Here is a 20,277-nt window from a genome sequence, read left to right on the forward strand (position 1 = left end):
TATTCCTGCTTCAGCAGAAGAGCTGTGAGACAATGGTTTTACCCTCTAAACATTTGTTTCTTGTACTTGTTTAATAAAATGCTGATTGGCCAGTAGCCAGGCAGGAAGTATAGGTGGGGCGACCATGCAGGAAGTAGAGGCAGGTCAATGAGAACCTGCTTCATTGGGAAAAAGATTCTGCAATCTGCAGTCGTGACCCAGTCACAGAGGAGCAAGATGTGACCACCTTACCAAAAAAAGGTACCAAACCACACGGCTAACATAAACAAGAATTATGGCCCAAAGTAAGGTATAAGAATTAGTTAATAAGATACCTGAGCTCATAGGCCAATCAGTTTATAACTAATGTAGACCTCTGTGTGATTCTTTGAGACTTAACAACTACAGGAACTGGGCAGGACAGAAATCTCAGTCAACATACCCCCATCCTTCTACCTATAGCTCATGATACTCTAACCTTACCAGGCTTATATATAGCTAATATTACATTGGAGCTATGCTATGCATCCATGGTTAATAGTAAAGCCCCAATAAATTGAACTTGGTAGTTTAATCAGACACTTTACTTTGATGTTCAAATTCAAAAGAATTTGAATGCTTCTTCATGCATACTGCTATTAGGGATTTGTTCTGGGGACTGTCAGGGAAATGAAAGTGTGGGAACAATGAGAGGACTTAATGGTACCGCTGTTCTGTCAGATGGTATAGGAGAAGCAAAGGGAACATCGACTTCTTTACAAAACATAAATTGTCTCTCCTACAGCCTATTGTGTGGGATCACTGTGATCCAGTAACTCAAGCATTCCAGGTCTTTAATGCTACCAAATTATGATTATGTGAGAATCCTTTGGACTACCTTTTCCAAGGACTGGAAACTATGTGGAACTAATGCTTGTTTGGATTGTAAATCAATGTTATTTCTACAAGTTATGCAATATTACACTGATAGTTATACTAGTGAAAGTTCTTTTGAATCAACATGAAAATTATCTCTGAAAGTAAGTTAAACTATTCTACCTTCCCTGGTATGTCTCAAATGCCCATTATTGTTTATTATAACTAATGGTCTTTAGCCCATGCTACCATGTGGATCGATCATTATTAAATCACACTGTTATTTAACAGCCTATTGGCAGAGACAGGTGGATCTCTGTGAGTTCGAAGCAAGTGTGATCTATAAGAGCTAGTTCCAAGACAAACTCCAAAGCTACAGAGAAACTCTGTCTCAAAACAAACAAACAAACAAAAACAAAAAAATAAACAAAAACCCAAAAGCAAACAAACAAAAACAGGCTTATTGGAGGGCAAAAGATGCTTACTGGGTTGTACTGCTTCACATAACCCCCTACAAAGAAACAAGATCACAGAGTTCCTTTATTACTTTTCACATCTGAGCCAACAAATACTAAATTTAAATCAAACCCACGTTACCCCCAACAACTGTATCATTCATTTAATTTATGGGTTAAGTCTGGCAAAACATAAAAGTGTTACTTAACTCTTCATGGATATTAACATATGCCTTTCTGGGTGTGGTGGCACTCATACTTTGGGTTCTATTTAAGTGCCTCCTACAGCATATCAGGAATCAACAGGCAGCTTTTAAGGTGACCTTACAGGCATTAATGACTCTTAGACATCCTGAACACAACCCTCCAAAGGAGGTGATTCATTCATGCTTCACAAAAATTCAAAAGGCTATGGCCTGAGACCCCTGAGCCCCAGACTAGTACCAAGGTATGAGACTCTTAAGGAATGATAGTCAATGATGAATCAGAGATTGTCCATCAAGCCAACCAAAGAAAGGCACAGTTCATAAGGTTGACTCCTCCTGAGTTGGGTACAACAAGGTCAAAGCAAAGCACCATGAATCCCACTGAGTGTCCCATAATAATAAAATTAAAAGTGGTGTCTATGTTGGACAAAAATGATCAAACAAAAGGAGTCTGGACATGCCTGGATATGAATACTTGAGAATGTGCAATATTAACCTCCTGCATTAGCCAGTCGGGTTCTGCCCAAAGTCCACAACTGCATCTGAGTGATAAGAGAAGATGGCCTGGACCAGTTAAAGACAGCCACAATGATGACCTCAATATAAAGCTGCTGCTCTCCATCCCATGATGGGTGGGGTGCACAGAAAACTTTCTTCCTTCCTAAAATAAATGAAGCTTGTTGCTTTTCAATCTGATCCCTAGTGATTGTACCATTGACTCTGCATCTACTTGCCCCTGGGGATCCTAAAGGAGCCCAGAAACACCTAAGTACATGCTTACAAAACACATACCCATCACACACACATGAAAAATGGTGAAAGGAAAAACAATAATTTATTTGGTTAGTAAAAATAGTATGTAACTGAAATTTTAATTATTCCTAATGATGAATAAATATGTACAAGAGGCCCCCAGCTTGTCTATTGAGGTTATCGCCCAATATGTAAGGCAACTTGTATAAATAAAGTAGCCATATTAAAATAATAATTTTAATTATTTTAATAATTTTAAACACAGAAAAATGTAAGAAATATTATATGAAATCATTTACAATTTTAATTAGTTTTGCAATTTTCTGTATAATGTGTTTGTCTAAAGTTTGTAGGTTATTGAAAACAAGTTAAATCAAAGTGTGTACAATATGGAAATCTAAATTTTTAAAGGAAAAGGTGAATAGAAGCAAAAATGAGATAAGTTTTTACTTTTGTGTATACTATAAGGATCTTTGCAACTGTGAACATCCAATATTCTTTAATGTTTTTTAGGTTGATGAAACATTATTATTCTAATTTTATTGAAAAGCAAATAAGGTACAAATTCATTGTTTTCTACCAAATATCCTCATCTTACTGAAATTAGTGCATTTGTAACTGAAAATGATCTAAATGTTCAAATGCAATGTTTTCTTATGAAATCAATGTAAGTGACAGAATTTTATATGAGATTTAAATATTTCCAAAACTTTTTAGATACTAGCTCTATACAAGTTCCAGTTTTGACTTTTGAAAGCACGGCTTTAATCACTCATCAATAACATGTGAAGAGCTGAAGACCAGAAAGAGAATCAACTTCAAATTACCAAGAACATGGAAGATCACCAATACAGTTTTTGAGTGCTTTTAAATTATTATGTATACTTGAAAACTACCAAAAGTCATGAAAATTAGCCCCATAACACATAAAGCATGAATTGGTATAATACATATGTGGCATATAATACATATGTGGCATATATATACATATATATATATATATGTATATGGAACAACTCCTTATGTTGTATATCCAGGAACATCTTTTCTTTAATCCCTACTTCATTCCATGCTAATTACATCTTAATGTGAAGGGTTTATGGATGATTTTCCTTATCCTTTTAAATGTGCTTAGGGTACATTTTAACACTCTATGCTGAGTGTATATTATTACACAAAACCTAATTAGAACAGTGAGTCTAAGTTGGACATATGCACAGCTCCCCCACTTGTCTTTACAATTCTTCATTTTTTAAATAAAATAGCTATTAACAATTATATTTTTAATTAGTAGTTCAGCATTGATGTACCAAATAAAATTTTATTATGTTTTTTGTCCTGCTTTTTGTTAAATAAGAGATGGAAGAAATATCAAAGAGCATAGAAGATATTATAGTAATTTTTGATTGGAACTGAGTCATTGTCTTTATGGTGTGATGTTTCTAGAAGAAGCCTCCATACATTAATCCTCAATAAGTTTTAAATAGAGACCCACTGTGAGGTCTCGCTTTCCTCATAATTTATTATAACAGTCCATGAATTAAGTCATTTAAAATACAAATTTTGTTATGAAAACATATTTTATTTTTAAATAGTATTTTAAAGGTTCACAAGTAACTTTAATTTTTAAGTGTTTTATTTGTGTGCGTATATGTGTTTATGTCTATATGTTTATCTGTGATTTTTGTGTGTGTTTTCACAAGCAAGTGTTCACATTTGTGATATTTTGTGCATACCAAACATGGGCCATTGAAGTTCTGAAAGGGCATCAGATTCCTTAGAGCTGGAATTAGAGTTTTGAGAGATTCCCTGAATCTGAGTGCTAGACCCAACCTGTGTTCCCATGATTGAACAGAAATCATTCTTAAAATGATTCTTAATCTTCATAGGACTTGCAAAAGGGGGAACCCAACAGACTTGCTAATATGAAAGGGAGAATTGTTCATAGGAATAAATCTAAACAAATAATGAAAGAAAACTAAAGAATGTTGAAAGTAGAAGAAAATGATCCTCTACAAGGAAGAATCCCCAACTAGATATCTAATACCAAATCTTATATCTGAAATAACATTGGATTGTACAGATTATATTTAAGTATATTAGAAATATATTACAATTGTGAATATTTGCAACAAAAAAATTAAAGACAATTAGACATCAGGCTATGCATTTGAGAGAGAGCAAACAAGGGATCGGTACATAGGAGTGGTTGGAGGGAAGATTAAGAGTAAAATGATGAAAATACATTTTGGATTAAAACTAAAAATAGTAAATTTGGTTTTTTTGTTTTTTTATTTTATTAAATTATAAAAGTTTCCATTTCTACCCCTCCTCCCACCACCCTCCCACCTCCCCCACTCCCTCTCCTCCTCCCTCTCCATCCCTAAGAGCAGTCAGGGTTTCCTGCCCTGTGGGATGTTCAAGTTCCTCCTCCCTCCCTCCAGGACCAGGGAAGGTGAGAATCCAAACAGACTGGATCGCCAAAATCCAGTATATGAAGAGGAAGCAATTTCCAGTGTCATTGTCAATGGCTTTTCAGAAAGGCTCCGGGCCAGCCACATTCAGAGAATCCAGCCACATTCAGAAAACCTGGTTGGATCACGTCCTCGTGATCCAATTTAATTGAACTGAGAATCAACATGAGACAAGTCTCTTGTAAAAGAGTAAGTCACAAAACAACCCCACACCAGTTTGAAATTATGTGATCTAATTTAATTGAACTGAGAATCAACATAAAACAAGTCTCTTGTAAAAGAGTAAGTCACAAAACAACCCCACACCAGTTTGAAATTATGATTCACAAAAGGGTTATTTATTTAAAAGGAAAAACTTACAGATCACTGTCCTAGACAACAGCCTCCTGCACAACCAGGAAAAGTATCTGGTATCCAGAAGCGTCCAAAGCAATAGAGAGCAGAGGGCTGCTGCTGCTTTTTTAAAGTGAAAGATACCATGTCCCAGTGGACTGGTATCTCAAAGGCTATTGGTTGAAGGGGCAGAAGGAGCTCCCGCAGCACCTCCCCCTTTTGTTTAAGTAAGAGATTTCTAAACCTACTACAAAATTCTATACAATAAGAACAAATATCCTAACTAGCTTAAGTCTTGTATAATAAATAACTTGGCCAAGTCATGAGAGGAAAGTGACTACATTTATCTTGTTTTCAACCCCATTGAAGATCCGAGAAGGGAAATAACTTTACCTGAGTAATTAAGAAGTGCAAACAAACAACTTCCAAAACATGCAACAAATCACAGAGACAACTGGCTACCTGGGCAATCACCCAAAGTCACGTTTGCAGCATTTAAGCAACCAACTTTGGCTAAGGCCTAGAGTAACTGACAGATAATTTTTAAGGCAAGAAATTTTTCAAAACTGTCTTACCCTGTCTTGGCAAGATTTGACAGTTCTGTTTATCCATTTCCCGATACTATGTATTTTTTCAGTAGTTGAGGTATGGACAGTTCCTTGCCCAGAGGTCTGTTTTGCCAAGAAGAAGACAAGCTCCATGTGGAGAGTCTTTAGTCCTCAACAATATCTCAGGAATAGATCGGTGTTGCTAGGAGTGATTGTGTCTCACTATCACAGAACTGTAAGATTAAATTAAATGCCATTTTTTACAGCTATTTGAAGAGGTTGGAGATTATATATTTATACAGAATATAATCTCTACCTATCTAAAATCCCGTTTAGTCTAACTATAAATATGACAAACATTGATGACTATTAATCTATAATTCTCAATACCTATCTAACTTAAACACTAAGACAATAAACAAATGTGCAATAAATGAGGACAATAACCTCCAAATGTAAACAATGTACAAGTATACATTGCAATAAGGTGTATATGTGTGTGTGTGTATGTGTGTATTATGTATTAATACCTAAACAATATATAAGTATCTTAATCAGAGGTAGAAATGTACACTGCAATATGGTAAATGTTTTAAACGAAGGTAGAAGCATGCATGCATACAATATTCAATATAATTTAACTTTGTAGCCATATACAAGAATCTATGCCAATGTAATTATTCATAAACAATAACTCAAAAATACCAATCTATTATCCCATCATCCAATTTTCCTTTTTTTTTTTTCAAAAAGATCCCTGAGCTTATAAAATTCCTCCCCCAAACCTCAACTGTATACAAATTATAATCAACCCCTAAATGATGTTCCTGAGTCTGAGGATAAACTGTACTGGGAGTGGTGGAGTCATCCTCTAGAATTACTTTCAGCTATCACGGGGGCGATGTTCCTTCTAGGGGATCCTATGTAAGTAGAATGATGGTTAAATTTCAAGATTAATGTCTGGTAAAATTGCAAATAGTCTCTGAGTATTTTGTGGTGGTCTAGCCAGATGTTGTGAAAGATGTACACCATTTCAGCTAACCAAGTTGGAACTATCTCATGCAGCTGTTACCCAAAACAGGTCTTTTAGTAGCGCTATCAGTATCATGACATCATATCAACCTGGTAGATCGAGCCCAGCCACCATGGAACCAGCCACTAGGTCAGACATGCTGAATCTTTCCTGGTAAGCCACGACCTCGTGGTGACATACAGATTATTAGAAATTGGTTGAAACAAGATGTGAGAGTTAGCCAATAAGAGGCTAGAACTAATTGGCCAGGCAGTAATTTAATTAATACAATTTCTGTGTGGCTATTTCGGGGGTTAAGCTAGCCGGGTGGCAGGACGTGGCCCGCTCCTCCTAATACTACACTCTTGATATGTCTGTGAGGGAATTTCTAGATTAGGTTATTATAAGAGTGGGAGACACACACTAATTGTACTTTATATTGTTCCACCACGTGAAAACTTGGACTGAATAAAAAAGAAGGCAGGCTGAACACGAATTCGTTCATGTTTCCATAATTCAATACATTGGCCACTCTATGACCAACCTCATAATGGAATGATCACTTCAACTGTGAGCAAAGACAGTTCTACCTTTCTTTAGGTTGCTTCTGTAAGACATTTCATTTTAGCTGTATGTAAAACAAACAGCAAAAACATAGGAGATAATGTTTAAAGGGAAGGATTGCTCTAGCTGTTTAACTCCTCTTTTTTTTTTTAAGAACATGTTTTCTTCACTCCTGTTTAATTCATAGCAGGTTCAACTTCAAACACGGTCACATAGAAAAGGTCGGTGAACCCTTTACTTGTTCTTTTTTATCAGCAGGTTACTGTAGTAAACAAACATAAATAATGTAGCACATTGAAGAGCAAGTATAAGGCTGTGGGTCTTTCTAGACTTAACCAAAGGTGGAGATCGGTAAACTCGAAAAAGTCATTTGTAGTACTGATAAATTACAGGAATGTCAGGAGGTCAGGATAGAACACAGACATGTTATGCATTCTATGCATGTTGTGTTAATGGAAAATAATGTAAATGTCTCTTTCAGCTTCCAATAATTCCTGAATTTTTTCCCTGTAGAACATAATTTCTAATTTTATATGTAATTTGGTAAAATATGTATTTAAGTTTTTTAAAAGTACAAAACAGTTTTTATAATTTCTATGTACATTTATTTGTTTCTGATTGTATATAATATATATTATATATAAAATATGTATATTTTTGAGATATACATATATTTATAGTTTGGGATTCTAGAGAAACTAAGTAATAAGGTGAACCCAAAGAAAAACATATATAGACCCACCTAGAAATTGGAATCAGACAAAAATTTGGGATTAGGAGATGGGGGGAGTTAGAAGGGAGGGGAGAGGGGGTTGAGGAGAACTTGAGGAAATGGGATAGTCGAGATGGAGGAATGACAGATATAAGAGAAAACAAAGAAATATCTTGATTGAGGGAGCCATTATGGAGTTAGCAAGAAACCTGGCTCTAGAAAAATAGCCAAGAACCCACAGGGATGAACCCAGCTGAGACCCTAAGCAATAGAGAAGAAAGTGTCTGAACTGACCTTACCCTGTAGTCAGACTGATAATTATCTCAAATAACACCATAGAACCTTCGTTCAACAACAGAGGGGAACAGAGGCAATGACCCACATTGGAGCACTGTATAGAACTATCAAGATTCAGTTGAAGAGTTGAGGAAGTGAGAGTATGAGGAAGGAATTCAAGATCATGAGGGGGGTCATTCACTGAGACAGTTTGTTTGAGCTAATTGCAGCTCACCAACTCCAACTGGACTGGGAGTGAATGAAAATGGGAACAACCAAGCCCTTCTGAAGGGGGTTGACAGCTGGGATAGACTGAAGGGCCACTGATAGTGACACTGGGATGTGTCTATACTGCATATACCTGCTTCATGGGATCCTATTCTCTTTGGATGTAATCCTTGCTCAACCAAGATGTAGTAGGGAGGACTTGGACTTTCCACAGAACCAGGTGCATGGCACTTCCTTAGGCTTGGAGAGGTGGGGGAAGGGTCTGTGGAGGGAGAAGGAGGAGACTGGGAGGAAGGGAGGGAGTGAAAATTTGGATTGATATTTTTTTAAGTAATAAAAAAAGGTAGAAAAAAACAAATTTGGAATAACAACAACAAAAAAGAAAATCAGTGTGAGCATGGGCATAATGCAGTGAGCTTGTGGAGGTCAGAGAGCAACTTGCAGGGGCTGGTTCTCTCCAGCATTTGGGTCCCAGGGATCAAATTCAGGTCATTGGGCTTGGTGGCACCTACCCTTGCTGCAAGGCCCTCTCACTGGCCCCTGGGCATATTTTTTTTAAAGTCACTTAGAAGAAGTTTAGGGGAAAAGTAGCTATTTTAGTAGGCTGTTAGTAGTGAGAATGTTCGATAGTAAAAAAGTGAATATCTGGGATGAATTTAATCAAAATCCATTATACGCAAGTGTGAAAATGTCACAAGAAACCACATTGTTTTGTATGACTAATATACACTAAACCCAGGAAAAAATATGAATATTTTTGAGAAAATACCTTGACTGAATCATTGTTCTCTGCTTAGTCAGAAACCATTGTGAATGTAGGTATCAAATAGAAAAAGCAAAGAGTGCATTATTTTGCAAACTCTGAAAGAAGAAATTTAATTCTAGTCAAAGTATATAGAAATAATTACTAGCTGGGTTTACTTGCTAATAATGGATTAGTAACCAACATATGCATTCATAATGTGGATTTCTCTATAATCTTATATTATAATTTTATCATATTTATATAGTAGTGATCAACTCATTGTTTTATATAAGACATGTTTAATATGTGGTTTTTGTCTTAGGGGAATTTAATTGCTCTAGGAGGACAATTATCAACAATAGGATAAAAGCTTAATTTTTACAGAATTTTTAATAAAGGTGTGACTCACAGCAACAAAAAACTTCACTCAACTTTACATGTTTGACAACTATCATCAAAAAACATATTCTTAAGTAAAGCATGTAGAGCAAGGACTGAAGTCAAATGAACTATTAGGTTAAGGTCATCAACACCATTATGGAAGTCATTAGACTCTACAAATGGCAGGGAGTGTTTCTGTTTCAAAGCTTTTCTGATATATGAAACTAGAAAACAATAGAAGATTGTCAATGTACAGTTAAATTTTGATTTGATGGTATTTAAAAAATCTGTTGTTCGAGCACTAGCTGAGAGCAAAATTGAGAAAGGTTCTGGCACAAATGATTATGCCTTCAGTGAGAGTGACAGTAGTTTTGGTGGGATTTGCTACAATTTAAGGTTAGAAATAAGAGAATGTATGATTCTGTGACTGTAGTATTGACAGATGACATCTCAGTTTCTATATGTTCTACTATGTAAAGATAATAACTTCACATCAACAACAAATACTATAATAAATGTTTTATTGAAAATTTTTTTCTTTTGTCTTATGTTTATTTTAGAGCTCACAGGCAACTCAGTATTATAAATTATATAAAGATTGTCAAATTTTTTCTTTACCTTAATTTTGTCATAGGAGTGGAAAATTCTTACAAGATTATTCTACTAGTAATTAGTGTTTTAAAACACATTCAGAAACACACACTGTCTTTTAATAAATGTAGCATTATGAGAAAGATGAGGACTTGTAGCTTTTATGTCTGGAGAACAAAATGGATGTAGACCTCACATGCTTTCTTAAGTTTGGTTTATCAATTTCACACAGTATATCTCATAACATAGTGGAAAGTGATTGTACTCTTTATAGAATGAAAAATGTATGACTCCAGAATAAACCAATATAGATAATAAGGAGGTAAACATACATTCATGCACCTACTCATTCTCTCTCTCTCTCTCTCTCTCTCTCTCTCTCTCTCTCTCTCTCTTTCTCTCTCTATTAGTGAATCAATCCCACACCAGTTATGTTTTAAGGGGTTATTTATTAGGCGGGGGTAAAACTTACATACACCATAAACCGTCAGGAAGGGAGCCTAGTCACTGGAGCAGGAGCCGGGAGCAGCAGCCGAGACCAAGCACCGGAACCAAGAGCCGGAACCAAGAGAGCCTTATCCGGAACTGCTTCTCTTTTTAAAAGAGAAATATACCACGCCCCAGTGGGCTGGTATTTCAGCAGCTATTGGCTGACGGAGCGGAAGTCGCTCCCCGCTGCACTGTGGGCTCCTGCTTCAGTGATTATTGGTTGAGGCAGTGGAAGTTACTCCCACAACATCTCTCTCTCTCTCTCTCTCTCTCTCTCTCTCTCTCTCTCTCTCTCTCTCTGTGTGTGTGTGTGTGTGTGTGTGTGTGTGTGTGTGTGTGTGCAAGTTTCTGTGTATGCAAGGACTGAGCCATCCTACGAACCTATGCAATAATAATCTTGTTCAAATTATACCAGAAATTCTGAAGTACATCTAATATTTTCCAACAAATATCATGATATAAGTAGATGTCAGTTACTAAGGTTAGAAATTTGATTTTTTTTTCATTTTTTTAAAAATTTTTTTAAGGTTAGAAATTTGAATCATTGTTGTAGTTAGGACTACCAATATCATTGTAACATAAATCCATAAACTAAAGTTTCTAGACAAAAGCTACCTCTGTTAAAGTTTAAAAAAATATGTTTGACTCATTTATCTATGCTCTCTGATTGTGGATTAGATTGTTAGAAGATTACATATCTTAAACCAATTACTCTAGCTCAGTTCTATCTTACAAAATTATTGTAGTTTGTTTGGTCAGTGTTTTATGTAAACTCTAGGAATATACTAACAGACCACCGGATTTCATTGACTTGGAAGTAACAATGCATAACATGTTGAAGGTAGAACTTCATGAGTGTTTTCCTGCTTTCCTGTAACCCAGCATTCTGATTCCCCACGAGTACATTCTCAGTGCTTTGAGTTCTGAATTTCTTTTGCTCTCTGACTTTGAAAGTTCACAAAAATTCCTCCATGTTTATTCAAAATAACCTGGATTTTTCTTCTGGGTAGTCACTAATATTTGGATCAAAGTAAAATCTGTCCTTCCCCTTTGACACCTGCTGAGTTTTGCTATATGGACATACCAGCGTGCAATTATTTAAAGCATTGCCACAGTATCACTATCTATATAGTAAGCTGAGATGTAAAAACGACACAAAAACTTACTTTTAAACTGTCTCCCCTTTGAAATTGAGAAAATAAAATTTAGATTGCCAATTAAATGAAACTAAGTTACAAAAGCAAAAGCAGACATCCAGGGTAGGCCAGAAATATGATTTCAAAAGGAAGAAGATAGTTAATGTTTTAAAAATTGTTAATAACCAAAAAAGAGAACATAGAAAGCCAGACATTTGATACTTTTGATACAACAGGCTAGAGGTCACTGAAGACTTTGATAAAACCTCTTTCAGTCGTATGCTTTAAAAAAATATACTATCTCTTAAGTACAAACTTCTGGGTAAAAAGACTGATTTGCAGCTTTTGGCTTGTGACACAGTGAAGAAATGTTAAAATAAGTATGATCATGTTGGGTTTTGTGTATCTGTGTGTGTTTTGCTGTTGTTTTGTTTTCTTTTGATTATGTTTTTGGTTTTTGGTGGGTTTTGTGTTTTTGAAAAATCTCAGGTAAAAAGAAAAGAGCCCACAGCTTGTACAAGCCTCAAAAGGAATTGTAGGTTTTTGTTTCCAGCAGGGACACCTGTCTTTGTCTAGCTATTTATTGCAATTATAAAATACCATGAATGTAAATAGCAACTTGGAGAGGAAATGGTTTTTGTTTATCTGTTTCTTCATCTTATAGCTCTCAGGCCATATTGCACTGCAATAGTAAATCAGAGCAAGAATTTAAGGCAGGAACACGGAGGTACTGATAATTATGCTAAAATGAGCTACAATGGTGATCAGAAAATAAGGAATAATTATAGTCATAGAATGATCATGAATTTATCCTGAAGCAAGTTAAGTTATCCTTGGAGAAAGTTATGGAGAACTGGAAGAAAAAGGACAAGTTGAAGTATGAAGCCTTGCCTCAGAGCCTTGGAGCAGTCTCTGTCAACTGAGAAAGCTCTGGATATTGAAGGCTAGATTATCCTTTGGAGACATCTGTGTGCCATAGAATTCAATGGTAACACAGAAGCTACAGTGGGATGCTAGATATCATCGAAGCACAGGGATTTATAGGTAATGAGTTTTGAAATGCAAAGAAGTGACCGCCTGGAAAGATCTCAGCATACTCATATTGCCCTTCCTTCATATATCCTTCAAAGACACCAGAGTCTGGAACAGTAGCCCCCAGGAAGTACAACCCTGGGAGTCTGGAAAGGGTGGAAAGTCTTGCCCATCTTAAAGCTGCAAAGCTAACTTTAGTCTGCAGAGGCTGTGTTTGCAAATAAGGATAGATACTAAAGTTCTTGCCAAATACAGACATATTTCCACAACAAAACAGAAAGGAAAACATCCCACACATTAAGCAAATCTTCCCTCCCACCTTAGTATATAATCTACAGTCTCTAACTTTTGAAATCCAAAAATAAGTTGATATGACATTTTTTGAATACGTGTATGATTTTTATTTCCACTTCACCAGTAGGTCTTCTTTCCTTTACCTTTACAATGCTTTCAATGGTATATTTATCTCATTAAATTTTTATATTCACTTTTTATTACCTTTCTTATGTTTACCTGAATTTATTTATTTACCTGAAATATTTATTCAGCATTAAGCAATCTACTTTCTTTTCTTGTTCTTGTTTCGTTTAGTGATTTTTTTCCTCACAAACTTATATATGAGCACTATATCTACATCCCACATACCTCCCATAACTTTATTCTTTCAACTCTTATCAGGTTCCCTCACAAATTTATCACCTTTTTATTATAATTTCATGTGCATATACATATGTCAATTTGAAAATGAGAAATTTCCCATGACCCTACCATTATGTGAGGAGATAGAGGCAGACAGTGGCTGCTGAGAAAGGGATAATCAGTATCTTCCTAGAATGAGTTCCCACTTAAGTTGTCGAATTTCAGGTGGTCTGCCCTGGATACATGGAAATATGAGCTATCTTACATGAGTTGCTCATATAGGATACATGTGTGCTCATATAGGATATATATATGAAACATTAATTTAAACATATACAAGTTCATATAAGTTTGAATGCATATGTATATATTCCAGTATATAGGGTATGTGTGTTTATATATGTTTGGGTATATGTGTATATATCCTACATGAGCAGTTCATATAAGATATATATGATGTATATCTTATATATAAAATGTATATGTACATTCAAACATATCAAACAAAATAAAGTTCAGAAAAATTTTTTGAAAATGTCCAATTATTATTTGTAAAAAGAAAGTGTTCTATATATTTTGCAATCTGGGATATGCAAATTACTGCTACATTTACCCTCTCTTTCCCTCGTCAGAATGGTAAATATCAATAAAGAGACAGGAAAAGCTGATGGATATTTTATTAATTATTGGAGAATAAGATAAAGTATATTGCTTTTCAGGTTGTTGGAGAGTAAAACAATAACCATTACATTCTGCTAGAGACCATACATCTACAAAACTGAATGTCTAACAAGAGGTGCCCACAGACTCAATAGTGGCATGACTGCCCCTGAGATCCCCAAAGTTTTCAGGTTAGAACTGAGGGCCCACTCAACTACTGTTGTCTTGTGCCATGAACATGGTCAAAATCCTATGGTGCAAGGCAGACATGGAGGAAGAGGAAGAATACTGTGAATAACACCTTCTGATTATGATGTGACCATTTTTTCTCTGAAGACAGTATATCTCTAAACTCCTAAAAATGACCAACAAAAATAAGAGAGGGTGGATCCATTAAAGGAATAGGGATGGAGCTAAGAAGCAGGAGTCAGAATGTGTATGAAGAACAAAGTGAAGGTAATGGAGCTGGATGTGGATATGATCACAACACATCATATACAAATGTAATATGGTCCAAAATAAACATGTACATACTCCCACACATATACACATACCTCAAGATCTCCTAGAAATAAAAATTATTTTCAGTAATTAATTTATTAACAAAAGTAAAGCAGAATGGAACAATTGTTATATACTAATAAACTACACCTGACAGTGATGGTGTAACCTCGCACTGTATTTACTTTAAATGTACATTTTTATGGTAGTTCTGCATGTTTCCTTTTATGAAATAGCAACATAAACAGGAACAAAATGTAAGTTAAGCACAGTTTGATTATGTAAAAGACACTAATTGACAGAGAGTGATACAAGGGGTTCATGCAGTTAGTAGTCACAGAGGACTACCATTGTGTATTGGTTGTACCCAGAGGGAAGTGACAAAGTACAGTGGGATATGGTCCAGACAGCTGCTGCTGATGTTACTTTTCTGGTGTAAATTATGAAACAATATATGGGAGAAAAAGAAATAGGCTTTTTGAAATGATAATGAAGGACAGGGACCAGGCATTTGTTAGTGAAGGCTGCATAAGTTGATATGAGTTATGAAATGGATTTCTCTTTGGAAATGATGGATCCTGTGAACATCAGAGCTAAAACCTATAATTAAGGAGGATACATGGATGGACATTGGTGGGAAGTAAATGAATGTGGGGAGTCACAACTGAAGTCACTTGTCAATCCACAAGGCTGAAATTTGTAGAAAAAAGAGAAACAATCAAACTAGGCTAAACTTTAAATGTTTGCAGCAGGTCAGGATTTACATCAATGCATCTAAACTTAAGGTAAGATTAAAATGAATATAAAATAGTTTTGTTTATGGCCTCCTATAAATTACAGAGTATGGTTGAAATACTTGGACATTATTAGGTTATAACTCAAAGTTGATAAAAAGAAAAGAAACTGTTCATCTGTGGGGTAGTCTGCTAAAGATAACTGACCTTCACTTGTATCAATTCGGGGATTTGAATTTTGAATGAAGAGAAGGGAATGTAATGAAAAACTTCAATTTTTGTAGGATGTTGGCATAAATTCTAAGTCTGTCCTAGTTTTATATGTTTTATGAAACAAACAAAGAATAAATATAATGGGGAGATGGTACCCAGAGTCTTCAGGCCACTTCTTCTAAACAAAACCCTCAAAACTGGAAATTCACTATCTGCTTCACTAACCAAGAATTATCTTGACCCTCAATCTCTTTAACCTGCCCATATTCAGCTTCTCATATTTTCTGTCATTCGCTGGTGGGATCTTTCCCATTCCCTCCTCATTCCTAGTTTTTGGTTAGTGTCAAAAGATGATTATGTAAACAAGATTTGATTTCATTTTCAAGTTTTAATTTAGCACTTTCTGTTTCTCAATCATTCTTACATGATATCCATCAGTTCCAACTGAGCTTTCAGTGTCTATGCAATGGCTAATTCATGACTGGCTTTAAATAATTATACATTGATTATGTGAGTATTTACTTTACATAGCTATTAATATTTGTTAAGTAAGGCAGAGTACTAATCTATGGCCATGAATAATAAAAAGGCCAAGGGATTTTAAATATCTGATGTGGAAAGTCATTGCTTAGACAGAAGGACTATTTTACATCAAAACATACAGTTTTTTTATAGCATAAAAATGTAATGCTTCGTTGGAAGTGTCAGCTTCATGCTCCTTTTGGTATAACATAAGTTCCCCAGAGTATTTGAATTATCTTGAGAGATATCGTCTTACTGCATATTGTTTCTGAAAGCATGAAACTTATGCTGTTGTTTGGATATGAAATATATTTTACAACAGAGTTCATTATCATGAAGAAAACATTTTAAAATAATATATAATATCCTCACAAATACTAGCAATAATGCCTATCTGTGGTCTTCTGGGAGCTCAAAAGATTTCTAATTTGTTTTATTAGGTATCTAGTTTTTGTTTAGCTATTGTTTTTTATGTCACATAAATTAGATTTTAATGAGAACACTACTTATTTTATAGTCACAATTTTGAGCATGGCAAATAATTTTGAAAATCAATGTACTTTTATATTACAGAATAAAGGAAATATACAAAAACTTAAAAATTCATATATTTTAGTTGACCAAATTATTTCATACACTTGATACACTGATAATTTGAAACTTTTCTACACAAAAGTCTAAGAGTATGATTTCTATGTTGTCAGTTAATCACCATTCTACAAAATGTCAAGCAAAGTACTAACAGTTTTGCAATATTGTATTATCTTCAAATATATTTTATATTCAGACTTCATATTCATATACCATTATTCAACAGAGAAATAAAAAACATTAAATTCTTCAGCTATCCTCTTCTTATGAAATATATTTGCAATAGTCCTACAATCCCTAAGCTGCTTAGGCCAGTGTAGATTCTCATCAATCAAAGTTTATTAAATCTTTTGAGTGAGTGGCATTGGTGCATACACTATAGATTAAGGGAAGGTGGCAAGTAGATTCTAGAATACCACTGTCTCTACTATACCCAAAAGAAATGCCTCAGGGTCACATACTTCAGCTGTCCCTGTTCTGTAATGTTCCAAAAATATAGTACTTAGTTATTTTTATGTTTATTTAAATAGCATTTTTTTCATTTATAATACATAAAAACCAGTTGCCCTCCCTCCTTTCTTCCCATTCTGCTTCCCCCTCTTTTCCATCTGTTCCTTTCCCCATCCACTCCTCCTCCATCTCAATTCAGAAAGGGACAGGCCTCCCATGGGCTTGCACAAACCATGGCATCTCAAGTTGAGACAGAATCAAGTTTCTCCTCTTTCATGGTGGTGGGCCATGTAATCTAGCTTGGGGAACACGGTACCAAAAGGCAGCTAAGTTCCAGGCAGAGGTCCTGCTCTCAAGGGTGGAAGCCTTATTAAGATGCCATACCATGCCATACAAGATTGTCATACACATGTAGATTACCTAAGTTGGTTCCATGCAGGTTTGCTGAATGTTGGTCCAGTGTCCATGATCTGAAGGGAGCTCAGGTCAGCTGTCTTTGTGGGTTTTCTCATCATGATCCACCCTGGATAGTACAACAACTCCTCCATTTTTTCCTTCCGCAAGAATCTTGAAGTTCAGCACAGTGCTTGTCTATGTATCTCTGCCTCTGCTTCCATCAGTTACTGGACAGAGTATCTCTGATGGCAATTATGGAAGTCACCAATCTGCTTACAATAGATGACCAGTTCAGGCACCCTCTTCAGCATTGCTAGGAGTCTTAGTTGGAGTCATCCTTGTGGGTTCCTGGGGGTATTCCTGGCATCAGGTTTCCTCATAACCCCAAAATGGCTCCCCCATCAAGGAATTTTTTTTTTCTGTTATTCTCCCCTTCCCTTCTAGCTCCAACCTGCCTCCCATACCCAGCCCGCCTAACCCACTGCCTCTAGATTATATCCTTTCATTTCCCCAGTCCTGGTATCGGTCCCACTCTCCAGTTTACCTGGGAGAATTTTTCTGCTTACCCTTCTAAGGGGAGTTCTTGCATCCCTCTTAGGGCCCCTTTTGCTCCTAATAACCACCTATGAGTGAGTACATACCTTGCTTGTCTTTCCAGGTCTGGGTTACCTCACACAGAATGACTTTTTATTTTCTAGTTCCATCCATTAACATGAAAATTTCATGAAGTCATTCATTTTTTTACAGTTGGGCAGTACTCCATTGTTTAAATGTACCACATTTTCCTTATTCATTCTTTGAATTGAGGGGCATCTAGGTTATTTGTACATTCTAACTATTATATATAATGTTGCTGTGAACATAGTTGAGACAGTGTCCTTGTGGTATAATTGTGCAATCTTTGGGTATATGCCTAAAATTGGTATACCTGGATTTGACATAGATTGATTCCCAATTTTCTAAGAAACTGCCATACTGATTTCCAAGTGACTGTATAAGTTTGCACTTCCATCAGCAGAGTGTTCCCCTTATGTCACATCCCCTCCAACATTAGCTGCCCTCAGTGTTTTTGTCTCTTAGCCATTCTGACAGGTATAAGATGATTCCTCTTGTCCTTGTGTTATGTTTGTCTTTTTTGGTATCTACCCAAAAGTGGTATTTCTGGGTCCTGAGGTAATTTGTTTACTAATTTTCTGAGAAATCACCACACTGATTTTATTGAAAACAGTCTGGTATTGAAATAAAAGCAGACAGGGGGACAAATGGAAATGAATTGAAGATCCAGATATCAATTCAAACACCTGGAAACATCTGATATTTGACAAAGAAGCAAAAAATATAAAACGAAAAAGGAAAACACAAATAATGCTGGCATAACTGGATATTAACATGTAGAAGAATGAAAATAGATCCATATCTATCACCACACAAAAAAAACCCTCAAGTTCAAGTGGATCAAAGACCTCAACATAAAATCAATCACATTGAACCTCCTAGAAGAGAAAGTAGGAAGTACACTTGATTGCATTGGCACAGAGGAACACTTCCTACATATAAACCCAGTAGCACAGACACTAAGAGAAACAATTAATAAATGGTACCTCCTGAAACTGAGACGCTTCTGTAAAGCAAAGGACATTGTCATTAAGACAAAAAGGCAACCTACTGATGGGGAGAAGATCTTCACCAACATTCACATGTGGAACAGAGACCGAATAAATATCCTTCAGTTTGAATGGCAACATTTTTACACACTGAGCTATCTCTCTACCTCTCACTGTTATTTTTAAAATTCCCCTGTTCTGTATCTGTCCACTTTTTCCTGGTGCAACAAAGAAGGGGCATAAAGTGAAGTCCACTTTGAGATTTGTCTGAAAAATCAAGTTCACCAAGCAAGCCAATGGAAAGAAAGCAATAAGTAGCATTCCTCCCATTTCTCTGCTTGCGTTCTACCTTGAAAACCCTCCATGGTGAGCTGCATAGCGAAACAACCCATTTCTTTCCAGTTGATTCTTGTGTGTGTTTTATGACAGCAACAGAAAGTAACTAAGACAGATTGCGGATTTCTCTTTTTTTTTCCTTTTTTTTTTCGTTGTTTTCTTCATTTTATATACCAACCCCAGTTCCCGCTCCCTCTCCTACTACCAAACCCCTATATTCCCAATTCCACACCCATCCACTTTTTAGAGGGGGCAACACCTCCTTATCTGACATACCAAGTTGAGGCAGGACCAGGCCCCTACCCTCTGCATCCAGGTTGATGAAGGTATCCCACCACAGTTAATGAGTTCCAAAAAGCCAATTATTGCTCCTAGGATAAGTCCTGGTCCTACTGTCAGGGGCCCGGCAAATAGCTTAAGCCATACAACTGTCACACACACTCAGAAGGCTTTTTTTGCTCCATGAAAGCTCCACAACTGTCTGTCCAGAGTCCTTGAGCTCCCGAGAATATCGAAGTTTATTTGGGGATTAAGCCCCATTAAACCCTCAGGTCCAGTTAAGATTCGTTATAGCAAGCAAAAATCTGACCCCTACAATCTGAGGGTAAATAAATTTACTTACTTACCTTATTTCTACATGTTATTAGGCAAAGAAGCAGAGAAAGAAGGACAATCTATAGTCAGGTTTCTTGCTAACCCCATAATAGCTCTCTCAATCAAGATATCCCTTTCCTGCCGGGTGGTGGTGGCGCACGCCTTTAAACCCAGCACTTGGGAGGCAGAGGCAGGTGGATCTCTGTGAGTTCGAGGCCAGCCTGGTCTACAAGAGCTAGTTCCAGGACAGGCACCAAAAACTACAGAG

The sequence above is a fragment of the Myodes glareolus genome, chromosome 20 (genome assembly GCF_982192425.1).
Source record: "Myodes glareolus chromosome 20, mMyoGla1.1, whole genome shotgun sequence".
NCBI lineage: Eukaryota > Metazoa > Chordata > Mammalia > Rodentia > Cricetidae > Myodes > Myodes glareolus.